The sequence below is a fragment of the Argopecten irradians genome, chromosome 2 (assembly GCF_041381155.1).
Source record: "Argopecten irradians isolate NY chromosome 2, Ai_NY, whole genome shotgun sequence".
NCBI classification, from domain to species: domain Eukaryota; kingdom Metazoa; phylum Mollusca; class Bivalvia; order Pectinida; family Pectinidae; genus Argopecten; species Argopecten irradians.
In genome coordinates, this window is record NC_091135.1 from 555,346 (window position 1) to 572,450 (window position 17,105).

The following is a 17,105-nucleotide window of genomic DNA, read 5'->3' on the forward strand; positions in this document are numbered from 1 at the left end:
TTTGATGCAAGAAGGTACTGAACAAATTGACCATCCAATTTGTTATTTCTCGAAAAAGTTTGACAAACACCAGAGAAATTATTCCACCGTTGAGAAAGAATGTTTAGCGTTGATTTTGGCCTTGAACCAATTTGATGTGTATCTCTGCACTACAGTTGTGCCTGTGTTGGTCTTTATCGACCACAACCCTGTGACATTCATTGGGAAAATGAAAAACAAAAACCAAAGAATTCTCAGGTGGAGTTTGACTTTGCAAGAATACAATCTTGACATCAAACATATCAAAGGGAAAGACAATATTCTAGCAGATGCTTTATCAAGGATTTAAATATGACTTAATATTTGAAGAAAGTTTCCTTTTCAAGAAAACTTTCTTTTCTTTAAGGAGGGGTGTGTTATGTATGACACTAAATACATGTAGTTATGAGATAAGGGAGATAACTCCTATAGCTTTTTTTATCAATACATCCTATGAAGGTCATATCATTGATTTAGGTTATAGAACTTTCTAGAATATAATCATGTATAAACAAATATGTTTGTAAACATGTTGATTTTAAGTAGAGATCTAGAATGATCTATTTCCAGAAAGTTATGTGTGTTTACTTGTTTACTGTTTTTAGTTAGATATTTCTAGAAGTAGGAGGTTCTCCAATATTCTTGAATTACGGTTTAGCTATATATACTCCAGCTGCCCAAGGCTAATCAGAACTGTAATGAGACCTGTAATAAGACATATCAAGAATTGTACAGCGCCATATAAGATTCTATTGGGAGAGCTATTGTGACTTTATCTGTGGATTATTACAACACTTTGTGTGGATTTATTCATATTGCCTGGAACTTTACAAATCATCTGTGGACATTCAATTTCCTTGTGGATTTGTGATTATTGTTAATTTGAAACCTGGAAGGATCAAGGATTATACCAGGACATTCGCATACAGATAAGTAACACTTTAAATCATCGTACTACTCTTGTACCACCACCAATTACTTTAGACATTGTAAACCATCTCTGTATAATATTGTACATATAATTAAATTGTGTTTTGAATTTAGCTGCTGGTTTCTCATTTCGCAATAACGAAAGTATATGTTCTTTTTTTCATATAATCCGCCCGATTTATATACAGTGATTTCACCCGTGTACCATTTTTGCACATGTCACTTGTGTAATATATACATGTATACATGAATATATTGTGAAGCAACATTCTTTCACGTGCGATTTATTTTCGCGATCCGATTAAAACAAGCAAATTTTAATCTTCGCGAATTTCTTATGAAATGAAAATCGCGAAATTAAGTAGCCGCGAAAGAAAGTTTGTTTACAGTAATCTTGTTTACATTGGCGTGGAATTAAGTTTGATGTCATCACTATTGGTTAGTAAAGAATGATGTGACGTCATGATGACGTCGTGACAAAATGGCCGCACATTTTAACATTAAAAACTGAACGGTTGATGTCGTTACGTTAAGTATCTTAAAGCTGTGTTTATTTCATATGAAATTCTCGTCTCGAACTTTTAATTTTTGCTCGCCAGGCTCGCATTGAATGAAAATGAATTGAAAAAAAAGATGAAAACTATATAGACTCGTTTCATTAAGCTCATAAAAAATGATAACTCATATAAGATCCTATATACAATTTTGTATATACTGAAATATTCCAAGAAAAAGACAGCGAAACACTCTATATCGTCCAATTTAAGATTTTTGTTCTCAATCTAAATTAATAATACTGACATGTGATGCCTACATGAGTCTTAAGATCTGTGCAATCAAGGCACCAGGTTCAAAATATCACATCTGAGACATAGATATTCTGAACGAGGTATATAGGATTGCAACGACTTTCAAATGAGTGCATTTTTTCGGCGAAAGAATAAGTCTAAGATTAACATTACAATGTCACTTTAAACTCTTATGTGAGCATCGTTTAGTTTGATATGTAGCTGTTTCAGTTGCCTCATACAAAACGTTATTTTAATTTAGGAAAGTCCCAGTAATTCGAACCAGCATTCCTCGACCTACTTTTCTTCAAATTGATCCCAGTTTCCCTGTATTATATATTTCATAAATTCACCCCTGTTTCCTCGATGGTTCCTTCAGTTCAACATGGAATACCGTCAATGTCTAATCATGTTATAAGTCTGTACAAGTCTGTCAATAGTCTCTAGTGCATACCACATACACTAGTTTCCTTGCGTTGACGCACTGTGGTCAATGCCACTGCGGTCTTGTTAAATGGTACGATTTCAGAGCATGAGAAAAGGTCACAGACCACCATGGGCCAATCTATCAAATTATACCATTGTTTCCACTATCTTATACCGTAAAACAGATCAATCAATTAAATAATTAATGACGTACACAAAATCATTTTTTCCAAAAACGAAACCGAAACTTATGTATAGGCAAATACCAGTGGAAGGACAGCGAGTATTGAAAATTATAAAATATCCTATTACACCGAGCACATTAAAAATATCTTGCGAAATCTTTTTTGTACAAACTGCATAAGTTTTAGATGACGTCTTATTTACATAAAAGAGTCCAATCCGTGATTTGACCTCCAGCCGAGCCCGGGTAAATAAACATGTACAAAACGTGTACACACATGTACGTATGACGTCACAGACCACGATACTGCAGCAGCACTTGCAATTTGAAGCACACGAAGAATTCGGTATGTGTGTATATACCTTATGCTTGCAAGGATTAAATATGATTGAGATGAACAAATAAACATTCTCTCAGATTCCGAGGAGTTTGTCCCAGATAAACCCGTTTGGCAGAGCTATAGATAAATAAAGTTAAAGGCGTAAAAAACGATTACAATATGTCTGTCAGTGCAGACTGCATGTAAGATATGTCGTTTACAAAAAAAGCTACGGCTGAGGTGAACCCGTCATTTTGTGATTCATTGTTTCATTACAATTGAAACAAGAATTGCTCTACAATAGACAATAAATTTTTTTCTTGGACTTATGTCATTGTTAAGTTTATGATGTATCAATCGTCTTTATACCTCTTTGACATAAGCATACCCACAAGAACGGCGAATCCATTTGTAATAAATTGATCAGGTGATGAATTAAACTGTACCTTTTACAGAGATATCATCTTGATAGACCTTCTATTACCATTTTGGTAGATGTGGTGGATGGGAAAGATGATGAATTTCGGCGCTAAAGTGTTACTCTATTGGTCTATATTTCTGTATGATTGTGTCATCATAATGATATAATTTGCTGTGTTCTGGTATCCTCCTTTGTCCGGTATCCGTGATACTCTGTCATATTGATATAATGTGTTGTGTTCTGGTATCCTCCCTGGTCCGGTAGCCGTGATACCCTGTCATATTGATATAATGTGTTGTGTTCTGGTATCCTCCCTGGTCCGGTAGCCGTGATACCCTGTCATATTGATATAATGTGTTGTGTTCTGGTATCCTCCCTGGTCCGGTAGCCGTGATACCCTGTCATATTGATATAATGTGTTGTGTTCTAATATCCTCCCTGGTCCGGTAGCCGTGATACCCTGTCATATTGATATAATGTGTTGTGTTCTGGTATCCTCCCTGGTCCGGTAGCCGTGATACCCTGTCATATTGATATAATGTGTTGTGTTCTGGTATCCTCCCTGGTCCGGTAGCCGTGATACCCTGTCATATTGATATAATGTGTTGTGTTCTGGTATCCTCCCTGGTCCGGTAGCCGTGATACCCTGTCATATTGATATAATTTGTTGTGTTCTGGTATCCTCCCTGGTCCGGTAGCCGTGATACCCTGTCATATTGATATAATGTGTTGTGTTCTGGTATCCTCCCTGGTCCGGTAGCCGTGATACCCTGTCATATTGATATAATGTGTTGTGTTCTGGTATCCTCCCTGGTCCGGTAGCCGTGATACCCTGTCATATTGATATAATTTGTTGTGTTCTGGTATGCTCCCTGGTCCGGGGAACCGTGATACCCTGTCATATTGATATAATGTGTTGTGTTCTGGTATCCTCCCTGGTCCGGTAGCCGTGATACCCTGTCATATTGATATAATTTGTTGTGTTCTGGTATCCTCCCTGGTCCGGTGTCGTGATACCCTGTCATATTGATATAATGTGTTGTGTTCTGGTATTGCCCCTGGTCCGGTAGCCGTGATACCCTGTCATATTGATATAATGTGTCGAGTGTTCTGTATCCTCCCTGGTCCGGTAGCCGTGATACCCTGTCATATTGATATAATGTGTTGTGTTCTGGTATCCTCCCTGGTCCGGTAGCCGTGATACCCTGTCATATTGATATAATGTGTTGTGTTCTGGTATCCTCCCTGGTCCGGTAGCCGTGATACCCTGTCATATTGATATAATGTGTCGAGTTTCGGTATCCTATCTGCTCCGGCAACCGTGATACCCTGTCATATTGATATAATGTGTTGTGTTCTGGTATCCTCCCTGGTCCGGTAGCCGTGATACCCTGTCATATTTATGTAATGTGTTGTGTTCTGGTATCCTCCCTGGTCCGGTAGCCGTGATACCCTGTCATATTGATATAATGTGTTGTGTTCTGGTATCCTCCCAGGTCCGGTGTCGTGATACCCTGTCATATTGATATAATGTGTTGTGTTCTGGTATTCTCCCTGGTCCGGTAGCCGTGATACCCTGTCATATTGATATACTGTGTTGTGTTCTGATATCCTTCCTGGTCCGGTAGCCGTGATACCCTGTCATATTGATATAATGTGTTGTGTTCTGGTATCCTCCCAGGTCCGGTGTCGGGATACCCTGTCATATTGATATAATGTGTTGTGTTCTGTTATCCTCCCTGGTCCGGTAGCCGTGATACTCTGTCATATTGATATAATGTGTTGTGTTCTGGTATCCTCCCTGGTACGGTAGCCGTGATACCCTGTCATATTGATATAATGTGTTGTGTTCTGGTATCCTCCCAGGTCCGGTGTCGTGATACCCTGTCATATTGATATAATGTGTTGTGTTCTGGTATCCTCCCTGGTCCGGTAGCCGTGATACCCTGTCATATTGATATAATGTGTTGTGTTCTGGTATCCTCCCTGGTCCGGTAGCCGTGATACCCTGTCATATTGATATAATGTGTTGTGTTCTGGTATCCTCCCTGGTCCGGTAGCCGTGATACCCTGTCATATTGATATAATGTGTTGTGTTCTGGTATCCTCCCTGGTCCGGTAGCCGTGATACCCTGTCATATTGATATAATGTGTTGTGTTCTGGTATCCTCCCTGGTCCGGTAGCCGTGATACCCTGTCATATTGATATAATGTGTTGTGTTCTGGTATCCTCCCTGGTCCGGTAGCCGTGATACCCTGTCATATTGATATAATGTGTTGTGTTCTGGTATCCTCCCTGGTCCGGTGACGTGATACCTGTCATATTGATATAATTTGTTGTGTTCTGGTATCCTCCCTGGTCCGGTAGCCGTGATACCCTTTCATATTGATATAATGTGTTGTGTTCTGGTATCCTCCCTGGTCCGGTAGCCGTGATACCCTGTCATATTGATATAATGTGTTGTGTTCTGGTATCCTCCCTGGTCCGGTAGTCGTGATACCCTGTCATATTGATATAATTGGTTGTGTTCTGGTATCCTCCTTTGTCTGGTAGCCGTGATACCCTGTCATATTGATATAATTTGTTGTGTTATGGTATGCTCCCTGGTCCGGCAACCGTGATACCCTGTCATGATTGATATAATTTGTTGTGTTCTGGTATGCTCCCTGGTCCGGCAACCGTGATACCCTGTCATATTGATATAATTTGTTGTGTTCTGGTATCCTCCCTGGTCCGGTAGCCGTGATACCCTGTCATATTGATATAATGTGTTGTGTTCTGGTATCCTCCCTGGTCCGGTAGCCGTGATACCCTGTCATATTGATATAATGTGTTGTGTTCTGGTATCCTCCCTGGTCTGGTAGCCGTGATACCCTGTCATATTGATATAATGTGTTGTGTTCTGGTATCCTCCCTGGTCCGGTAGCCGTGATACCCTGTCATATTGATATAATGTGTTGTGTTCTGGTATTCTCCCTGGTCTGGTAGCCGTGATACCCTGTCATATTGATATAATTCGTGCTCTGGTATCCTCTCTGGTCCGGTAGCCGTGATACCCTGTCATATTGATATAATGTGTTGTGTTCTGGTATCCTCCCTGGTCCGGTAGCCGTGATACCCTGTCATATTGATATAATTTGTTGTGTTCTGGTATCCTCCCTGGTCCGGTAGCCGTGATACCCTGTCATATTGATATAATTTGTTGTGTTCTGGTATGCTCCCTGGTCCGGCAACCGTGATACCCTGTCATATTGATATAATGTGTTGTGTTCTGGTATCCTCCCTGGTCCGGTAGCCGTGATACCCTGTCATATTGATATAATGTGTTGTGTTCTGGTATCCTCCCTGGTCCGGTAGCCGTGATACCCTGTCATATTGATATAATTTGTTGTGTTCTGGTATCCTCCCTGGTCCGGTAGCCGTGATACCCTGTCATATTGATATAATGTGTTGTGTTCTGGTATCCTCCCTGGTCCGGTAGCCGTGATACCCTGTCATATTGATATAATGTGTTGTGTTCTGGTATCCTCCCTGGTCCGGTAGCCGTGATACCCTGTCATATTGATATAATGTGTCGAGTTTCGGTATCCTATCTGCTCCGGTAGCTCTGATACCTTGTCATTCTGGGTAATATTAGACAGCACTGATGCCGCGGGGGCGAAGAACATGAACCGTCCAGAACGGACCGTTGTTACACTGCTGATAAGCATCAAGTAACATTGGCAGAGAGGTCAATGGTTCATCGCTGAGTGCATCGTCTATCACTGGTGTGGTACTGGCAGGTAGCATATAGGCCTCGTTCTTGTATGATATGCCACAATGGGGCCCATAGCTAAAACGAACACACTATCACCTCATACATGCATGTAAAATGACAAATATATTTAAGAATTTAGGACAAAGGTTGTCAAAAAGATTTATTTCCATTGTTTATGAATATTTAAGAATATTTTTTTTTCACTTTTCAAAGCGTTTGTTGTAAATTGTATTCATTATTCTGCCTTAAATGACTTGTACACTGAGAGTACACCTACTGGAAGTTGTTGTAATTAAACAAGCTGAAAAACCTGGCAATCCAGATTTATTCACATAAAATATTGCATAAAAACTGGGGTTTTATATCACTAGAAATCAAATGCTATATAAAGTATTCTTGACATTTATTGTAAAATTCGAATATTAATCAAGTTTCATTTCAATTAAATGTAGTATTTATTTTAAACATTTTAAAATGCTGGCGACAATGTAAAGATCAAGTCAAAAATATTATTTAGTCAGTTGTTAAAAATGTTGCTTTAGTGTAAATACCATTCCGGTCGTAAAATGGTAAAGACAATCGTTTGGAATGTTTAAAAAGTTTTCTTTTAAATTAATTCCCAATGGAAATGTTAAGTGGAAAAGGCATTGCAAATTTTAAAGTAAAATCTCTTTCCCATTGCAAAGTCAAAATGACATTAACACATTGATCATTTTAAAAATGGTATGGCTAGTGCTAATTTTACATCTTGTTATATTGCAAAATGAATTTAAAAGCATGGATCCCGAGATTACAAATTAGATTTACCATTTAATTTACACAGCCATTGATCAGGTTTTGCTTTATTCTTTGTGTCTTACATATAACTCCGGTCATAACATTGAACCTATCCCAGTGACATATAAGGAAATATCCTCACTGACGTCAATAATATAAATGTTTTTCATCAGTGTTTGTAGAATGTCTATATATAGTAACATGTTTCCTCTTCAACACAATGCTAGGTCACCGACCAATTGCGTTATAAAACACATGGGCAGCTGCCTTGGCAATAATATCAGGTAACCACGTCATTTACATGACCTTTTATATATTTTTTATATATTCATCGAAATTTTATTTCATCTCAGACACACGTTAATAAATGGTCGTAGGAGATTTCTTTATTTCTTTATTCAAAGATAGTTTTGGCATTATGTGGGTGACTCATGTATATGAGGCTTCATCCATTTAGCTTAATATCAGTACTATAAGCATGATACTTGTGCTTATTGTGATAATACTCCTTCTAGTTGTTGTGTGTAATATCATTTTCATTCGTCATTGCTTTTTTGACCACGACTTTGTCTTTATCCGCAATAGTATTATTAATTTTAGAAAATGAAATATTTTGTATAGATACTTGTATTATTATGTTATTTGTAATTAATATTTTCACTAATCAAGAGGACCCTGAGCTAGATTAGCGTTCGGCTGAATCAGGTTTCAATTCTCGGTAAATAAGGTTTATCATCATTGTTATTATTATTGTTTACTTAGGTTGTGTACATGTATCTGTATGGTCATTATTCACAGACAATATGAATATGATCATATATATAGAGAACGACAGATCTGTCACGCATGGTTCACATTTACTCTACATGTAAATAATATATTGAAAAGATGAAATCATATAATGTTAAAACCAAACATATTATTGATAACATAAGTCCGTAATTGTAGTATATTTGAACCATACGTATCAGAATCATTTTATTAAGTAATAATATTTATAATCGAGAGTATAGTGTACTACAAAAATAAAAAGTGAAATTGCCAATTTGACTTTGTGTCACATCTATTCCTCATATTTTGTTCGAAAACTTTTTCGACAAATAACCGAACATATATAAATAGCATCATATCATCAGAAGGTCATAAGGTCACAACAAAACATAGTTGTGGTAATTAATAAGGTACTTTTTCGTAAAAATTGACTTTTTATTCTTACTTTGGTTTGTTTATTTTTACGTCCTATTAACAGCCAGGGTCATGTAAGGACGTGCCAGGTTTGTTGGTGGAGGAAAGCCGGAGTACCCGGAGAAAAAACACCGACCAGCGGTCAGTACCTGGCAACTGCCCCACATGGGATTCGAACCCGCATCCCAAAGGTGGAGGGCTTGTGGTAATATGTCGGGACATCTTAACCACTCTGCCACCGCGGCCCCATTTATTCTTACAATAATATAAAATCACATATGGATGAAACCAACATGATTTTGAAGAAAACATAACGCCATTTAATGCTCAGAATAGCCATATAGTTCGTGGAAACTCTATATTAACGGCATTGAAAGGTCAGAATCGCCATTTGTTTATGAAACACATTCTAACGTCGTTTAAACGATCAGAATCGTCATATCATTCGTAGAAAACCTATCATAACGTCTTTTTAAGGCTCGGAATCGCCATATCGTTTACTGTCTCCGTATCGAGAGAATGTCTTGAACACAAATTTGCTTGCTGATAATAGAAGTATAAACACAATCACACCTAATACTATCACCTTGATGAGACGAATTTCTCGCGTTAAAATTCCCTGTTCATCAACAGAAGTAGAGTTTGTTGAAGTGGTCGCATTCATCCACCAGGAAGAGTTCGTATATAAAATGGAATCGTTTCCTGTAGTGGAAAATACAGTGGACAAATTTCCTTTCTGGAAATTTTTCGAGATCTCTCTTGAGTTAAGCATGTTCAACACGTCATCTTTGGTATGAGAGGTCAAAGCACTTCCATCAATATCTGTCATGTTCCAAGCCAATGTCTGTCTAGAATCATTCCCACTTGTTAGGATTTCTGTCTTATTCATGATATATTCACCTGTTTTGTTAAAAACTGCTGCAGAAACTGCAGATTTTTTGGCAGACATGTCTTCCTCCAGACAAATGTTTGATGTAGAAAATGCCGGAATATCTTATGTCCGTGTCTTTATTAGATTATCGTGACGACATCCGGAATTTTTAATAGACTACAGCTGGTTCTGCTTTGGTAACTTCTTTCGTCACATCTGTCATATAAAAAGAAATAAGCATCCGTTATAAACAAATGGAAACTAAGTTATACTACAGATGTTTACAAGATTCGGGAGTGTTTCATGTTATTGAACCCTCCCACGAAAAGATGTTCACCTATAGGGCACTAACTCATATTGACGATACAATACATGTAATACCAATCGAACGCAATCTAACCTTCGCACCAAGATCTTGTACTGTTTTGCTACCATCATATCGTTATGATTTTAATGTTGCTATTAGAAAATCAATCTTAAATCCTTATCAAACTAAAATTAATAATCCAAAATTGATTGCAATTAAACAACAGTTAAATCAGTGCAACTACAAAAGGGATCACAAAAATATATCCCTATCCTTCATATCCACATATGAAAGAGTCTTATATTATTATACGATCCACCTGATATCCAGTGATTTCGCCCGTGTAATATTGTTGAGTATGTCTCTAGTGTAATATGCCCTGGAGCGATTTACATTGGCTGGAAATTCATTGTGACGTCAGACAGAAACAATAATATGGCGTCAGAAAAAACTTCGTGACGTCAGGATTACGAGGATGGCGCGACAAAATGGCGGTCACTGTTGGATTTTCGGAATACATTTTGACGTGAAATTCATTGTTATGTAGGTATTTGTGGTTGTTTGAATAAAAGTATCTTAAACTTGTGTTCATTTCATATGCGATTTTATGAAACTCGTCTCGAATATTTAATTTTTGCTCGCCAGGCTCGCAAAAATAAAAACTTCTTGACTCGTTTCCTTAAATCTCACATGAATTGAACATTCATGTAAGATCTTATACATATAGAATTATTCTGGAGGTAGAATCTGCATAGCTCTTGTTGGACAACATCGTTCTACGCCAAATAGCCCTAACTTATTACTATCATTACACGATATATCGGAGGCTTTAATGTGTTGGTAGTGTCGACATCGTGTGATTAGATGATGCTACCCTTTTTTCAGTTTGAAGAAGTAATCTAGGCACGCTTGTTATCACTTCCGATAAACTTCAGTATCACTGGTATAACTATGTATCACTCATTTCAATTATGATAAAGAATTGGTTGAAATCAATCATACAATAAATTGATTTAATTGAAATAAACAACAATTTGAAATAATAAAAACAACGTATAGAAACTACTAATACTGGTTTAATACGCATGCTTTTCTTTCCTTTCGCCTACTTAAAATTATAAATTCGTTTTGATAATTTCAAACACCCATAAGGGTTTTTGTTCTTGGGCAAACTTCACAGTAAAACCTCTACAGACCTATTGTGGATACTCATCAGAGAAATATTTGGAATGTACACTAACATACACGAAATCGCTTGTTCTTATCACATACACGAACATATATAGACGGATAAATAAACAAAGGCCAGTACACAAGGAAGACTCGGCATTAGTCTCAGCAAGGTAGACGAGACGGTTCTAATAGTTAGTATCGAATACAAGGTGACTTTACACATGTTCAAAAACAGTTTTAATGCATAAGAATAACATCTTAATAAAATGGTTTAATTTACAGTAAATAAATTATTTGAAAGAGCTAAATTACGCCCGTCATGGCCATGATGCTTGAACAGCATTTACCAATTGTTAAATACGTAATTATACTTCGTTTTATATAGAAACCTCACGCTACAATGTTTATTTTAGATATTCCAGACTTTGTATATTCAAACATATTATTCACGTGTGACATTACTAAGGTCTTATATTTACTTTATGAGAATAACTATATGTGCTTAAATCAAATTTAGATTTAGATCATGATTATATCTCTTAACTCGGGCAAATAAAAAGTTGAATAAAAAATAGAAATATTTTCATTTCTGCGTATAAAACGTGTGTTTTAAAGATCATTTTATACACATAGCTCTCCGTCAAGACGTTTGACGCAACTTTGCCATTGTTGTAGTTTTACAACTACAAGATGAATAGTATTTATATTTTATTAGAGGAAGATCTTTTTATTCACATTACTAATTTTGCCGTAGGCTAGGTCAAGACTTTTGCAATCAATAGATATACAGATTAGTATAAAATCAACGCATTATATCCCGATGTGTAATCTTTACGTATAAAGTAATTCGACTATACTACAATGTTTAATATACATTTTAGTCCCGCTCTTGGTTTGGGACAGAAAAATAGTCAAATTACATTTATATTCAAAATGCATATCAATTAATCAATGTTAACTATACGTATTCGATACAAAGATATCAAAATATACCAGTTATTAATCATATATCTACCATCTATTTCATATATAAAATTTACACAAATCGGTTTCTGTCATAAAAAGATAACTACAATTATTGTATACGCGTTTTTTATTGTAATTAAAAAAACACGTATTAAATCAATAAAGTTGAGATCAATTTAAACATTTAAATCCCATATAGTATATACCATTGTACTTACTTTTCTCCATATTGACATCCACGACTTCACTGTGTATAAATCCTCTTTAAGTGCTGCACATCGCTAGATTTCGGCGTAAACACTCTCCGCTACATGAGATTGTGAGTAGGTCTAGTCACTGGGGAACAAGCATGTGAAATACACTGACAATTGGATGATGAAGCGCCACACCGCGGTCATTCTCATCAGGGAGCAAGCATGTGAATAACACTGACAATTGAAGATAAGCTAGCGCCACACAGTGGACAATTCTCATTTGACCCCATTCCCACTGTGACGGCTAAACTTGAACAATTATTTTCTTCTTGTCAGCGCTGGTATATGAACGAATGGTCAACAAACAATTGATTTGTGAGGATAAACGATTGGTTATCATTATCAGCTGGTTGAGATGGCTGATGTCAGGTTTCATGTACTCTTACGGCCTATCAGGCTCCAATCATCACCAAATCAAATCCTAAATTTCACCCTATGTACATGTACTACTAATGAATTTAATCAATTATTGAATTGATAATTTATATCTGTCTTTATATCTTTTACTGTGTCATGAACAGACAGTGTAATTATTTCTCATAGAATATCATGAGTTTAATTTCACAAAATTAAAATAAGTTCATGGCGTTATATCGGCAGATTTAGATTGTTCTGTTTGTTTTTATTTCTCTCATTTTTTCCTTTCTATTTCACGCAGAGAAAGTTGTTTTTGTTATTTTATTACAGAACAATAGGTCGTATATATATATGGAGCATTGATCACAGCAACATATTAAAACTTTCGAAGCTTATCGAACACGTTTAATTTCACAGTTTTGTCTAAACCTCATACCATTTCTTCTGACCATGCTCTCAGTCGCATTATGAGTATGAATTCATGATCAAATGCATAGATATAATGTGTCATATTACCGTATGAATGCAATTTGTGTTTAAACATGACAATGCCCATTAGAGTGAAATTAATTTAATTCAATAGATTATCATCCTAAACTGTTTTCGTCATTTCGAATTCCAGTATGAAAGTATGAGGCGATGGCTGTTGAAGGAAAATACAAGGGAATATAAAGAAAATATAGGCATGTTGATAAAAAAAGACACGGGATTTTGTTAGTCGGCTTAATGATATCACTCAAAATATTCTGTTTCATTTACATTTAACATTGCAATATCAAACATAATGCATGGATGTGACGGGACTCTCGGTTATTATTTTAGAAGCTGATTTTGCTTTATGTAAGAATTCGTTATTTGATATTATTATAGCTGAAAAATATTTATGTTTTGCGTATTATTATCAAACATTTTCATTATTTCTACTGGCTGCCATATTGTAGCTCAAAGACAAGACTGAAAATGGTGTCGTCTTTAGAGCTACAATTCCGGGTGCCTATTACTACCAATGGAGCAAAGTAATGATTATGCAAACCATAATTAACACGTTTGGAAGCATTATATGATACTTGTTTTATATCTCTTACCTACCAGGCAATACAATTGAACCGTATCAAATGTCAAATTCTCAGCGAGACATTGTTTTTTTACAGGTCTTTTTGAGGTGAATTTATACGGCAAGTCTACAAATTGTGATTTTCACGTCTTTTGAGCGGGACGGTAGATATTAAGAATGGTAGTTATGTTTGGTTTGGATAAAAATAATATATAAATCATGTATACGCATAACATAATTATGGAAACCTACAAAAAATTATCGAAAACTGTGCCCGAGTGATTTTCTGAGGCACTGCTTCACTAGGACATATCGGCACCATTTCGTACCCCGCCGAAAGGTATAGTATGCCGGGTACGTATATTCGTTCTACATTTCTACGTAAAGATATATTATGTCAATTTCTAGATTGACATTCTGAAAAAGATATTCGCCGTATCACGATTGACTTTCAAGATTTGGTATAAGTAACTTTTTAAATTTTAAATGGCGTATTAATACTCAAAATCGTTGATGCGCGATTAGCAAAAACTAACTTTCCTTCTTTGAGTCGTGCTAATAATTCTTCTTCGACAAGATATTATATTGCAAGTACTCACTGGCAACATGCCAGCATATCATCACCAGATCATACTGAAATAGAACTGTATACCCACACAATAACACTCGTATAATGTCACTGTTATTACAATCATCATCATGGGACACCTGTGACGTCAAACATATTTATTGGTACTCCTAACCTCGAACGTAAAGACATTTCGTGTAGACTATCAACGTCACAAAACGTGTCAGAAAAGAAAATCGATTGCGGTTACAGCTAAAAATCTATAACAAATTCTGATTAAATGTCCTGTACAGACGCAGAAGGAATGACATCTTCGGCCTTCTGTGTTTACCCATTTCTACATATTGATTAAACTATGTACGGGATATAGAGAAACTACAATTTGTAAGTTAATATTTTTAAACGACGCCGGTACTATAAAACTATCTTATATGTGGATAAGAAGGAAATGGACAATCTACGTCAGTTGTCCACAAAATCTTGTGAAATCCTAGGTTTGCCGAGAGAATTAAATTATTGATTAAACACAGTACAGGATATAGAGAAACTACAATTTGTAAATTGATATTGTTAAAACGGCGTTGGTATTATAAACCTATTTTACATGTGGATATGAAGGAAATTTCTACCCGATAGTCCCAAAAGTTTGTAAAATCCTAGGTTTGCTGAGAGTTTTACAATAATTTGTGATCCCTCGGGTAAACTATCCATATCCTTCATATCCACAAATAAAAGAGAATTTTCGCTCATACATCGACGTTCTGTTATAATTTTACCATTATGATATCTTGCCGTTCTGAAAGATGTTTGAAGAAAACCGATACTGCAAGTCAATTATCCATACCTGAAAATTGCGTAATATTATAACCCCGATTGCCAGTGTTTGCTTATTCTATGGTAAAACAAGCCTATTTTCTGAAAATAACGTTAAAATGTTACCAAGAAAATACGAAAAAGTAGTAATTTATGGACGCAGCGACGATACAAGTGTATTGTATGGGATAAACATTATTTCATCCGTAGGTATGAGAGAACTTGACTTTACAAAATCTTACACCTGTACATATGTAGGTATGAGAAAAATTGACTTTACAGAATATCTAATCCTATGTTTCAATCTAAGGGTGGGATATAACATCTTTGACAAGCCATAGACCCGATCATAAACATACCGTCATCTTCAACTTCTTTTTAGCTACACCAGCCTTAGTCATAAGTTATTGCAATACATTAGGTAGTGATCACTACATGATGGCTAAACTTTACATGCACAGTAGAGCACGGTTGTAACGAACCTTTGGGGACAAACGAAATTACATCGTTATACACAATGGTTTTTTACACATAGGAAATCTTACGGGAAAAGAAAATTAATATAATATAGCCTTGGTTCGTTTTAAATGTGTTTGTTATAAATATGTTTTACTGTATATGAGTTCCAGATATACTATTAGCTAAAAAGGAAAAGCATCAATAACAAGGAGTCAACAAAGCCTTTACAACACGTTTTACTTCAGTAATGGTCATGATAACAGGGCATCAAAGAATACGTCGGTACAATGTTGTCAAGAAGTGTCAAAAATCAGTATTGTTTGTATATTTAATTAATGCATCAAACTAACTTTATAGGGGATCTATGGTCTATATCAGATGCCAGAATTTTGCAGAAAATCGAAATGAAATCAATACTAATTGTCTGTACAGTGCTGGCTTTATATATTCCATCATTAGATTGCAGTTGAATGCTTATATTTGTCATAATTAACTTAATTCGGGTGTCTCTGCATTAAAATTGTTTTAGTTCGACCAGAAATCTCCGTTGATCAGCGACGATAACCTAACCAAGACGGATTAGCCATTTTGTGGGGTGATGAGATAACGTTAGTATGTCAACGTTAGTTAAGTTTTGGTTGTCATTTATACCCACATAGACTCCAGTTTTACGTTGGATGTGGTTTTTTTATAATTGTGGAAGTGGTAAGTGAATGTAAATATGCACAATTAGACACCTGGGTCCAGTTTCATCAACATTTCTTAAATTAAAGGAACTTTAAGGAATTCCTTAACATAAATTTCCCTATTGAAAAGCATTACAGAAGTTAAGGGAAAATCGTAAGATAAGGAACCTTCCTTAAATTCTGTAATACTTTCCTTTGGAGAATTTTAAGTCAAGGGATTCCTTAAATCTAACAATGTTCATAAAACTGGGCCCTGCACACATAGAACACAATTTATATATTATAATTATACATAATTTATCTCACCTTACTTTTGATCAATATTCCGTCTATCCCTGTATTTTCGCTGTCGAACAACCTATTAGGATGCTATTTAATCCTAACCGATACTGGTTATTTTGAAGACTTGACAGTACGAATAACATTTGTCTTGTGGGACAGTAACATTGTCATTACGTAATCATTATTGATTGGTAATCAACATCGGTAGATTGCAAATAATCCATTAGTTCTAGTAACCGGAGTCGGATTGACGTCTGTCTTTATTTGTTTATACCAACAGCTTATATTGGCTGATCAAAATGAACTAAAATATCCTCTCTACTCAAATTTGCTCAAGAGTAGGAAGCATTATATAGCATATACAAATACACTGGGAATATCTGGCGTGTCAACAGCAATTCTACCCGAGATCATCACGGACTATAGTAGTTCTAGTAAAGCTAAATTAGTTAAGACATTAATTACAATTATATACACGTACATGTACAGTATATATCTGAATATTTTGA

General features: G+C 35.9%; 1 long non-coding RNA gene across 1 annotated transcript; it reads right to left on the reverse strand.

Moving 5' to 3' along the window:
• Positions 1–6,991: 6,991 nt before the first annotated feature.
• On the reverse strand, positions 6,992–12,594 carry LOC138316847 (uncharacterized). Its single transcript, XR_011207663.1, has 2 exons — positions 12,342–12,594; positions 6,992–9,893 (listed from the first exon to the last, which is right to left on the reverse strand). It is a non-coding gene; the product is annotated as an uncharacterized lncRNA (long non-coding RNA).
• Between the last annotated feature and the right edge of the window lie 4,511 nt (positions 12,595–17,105).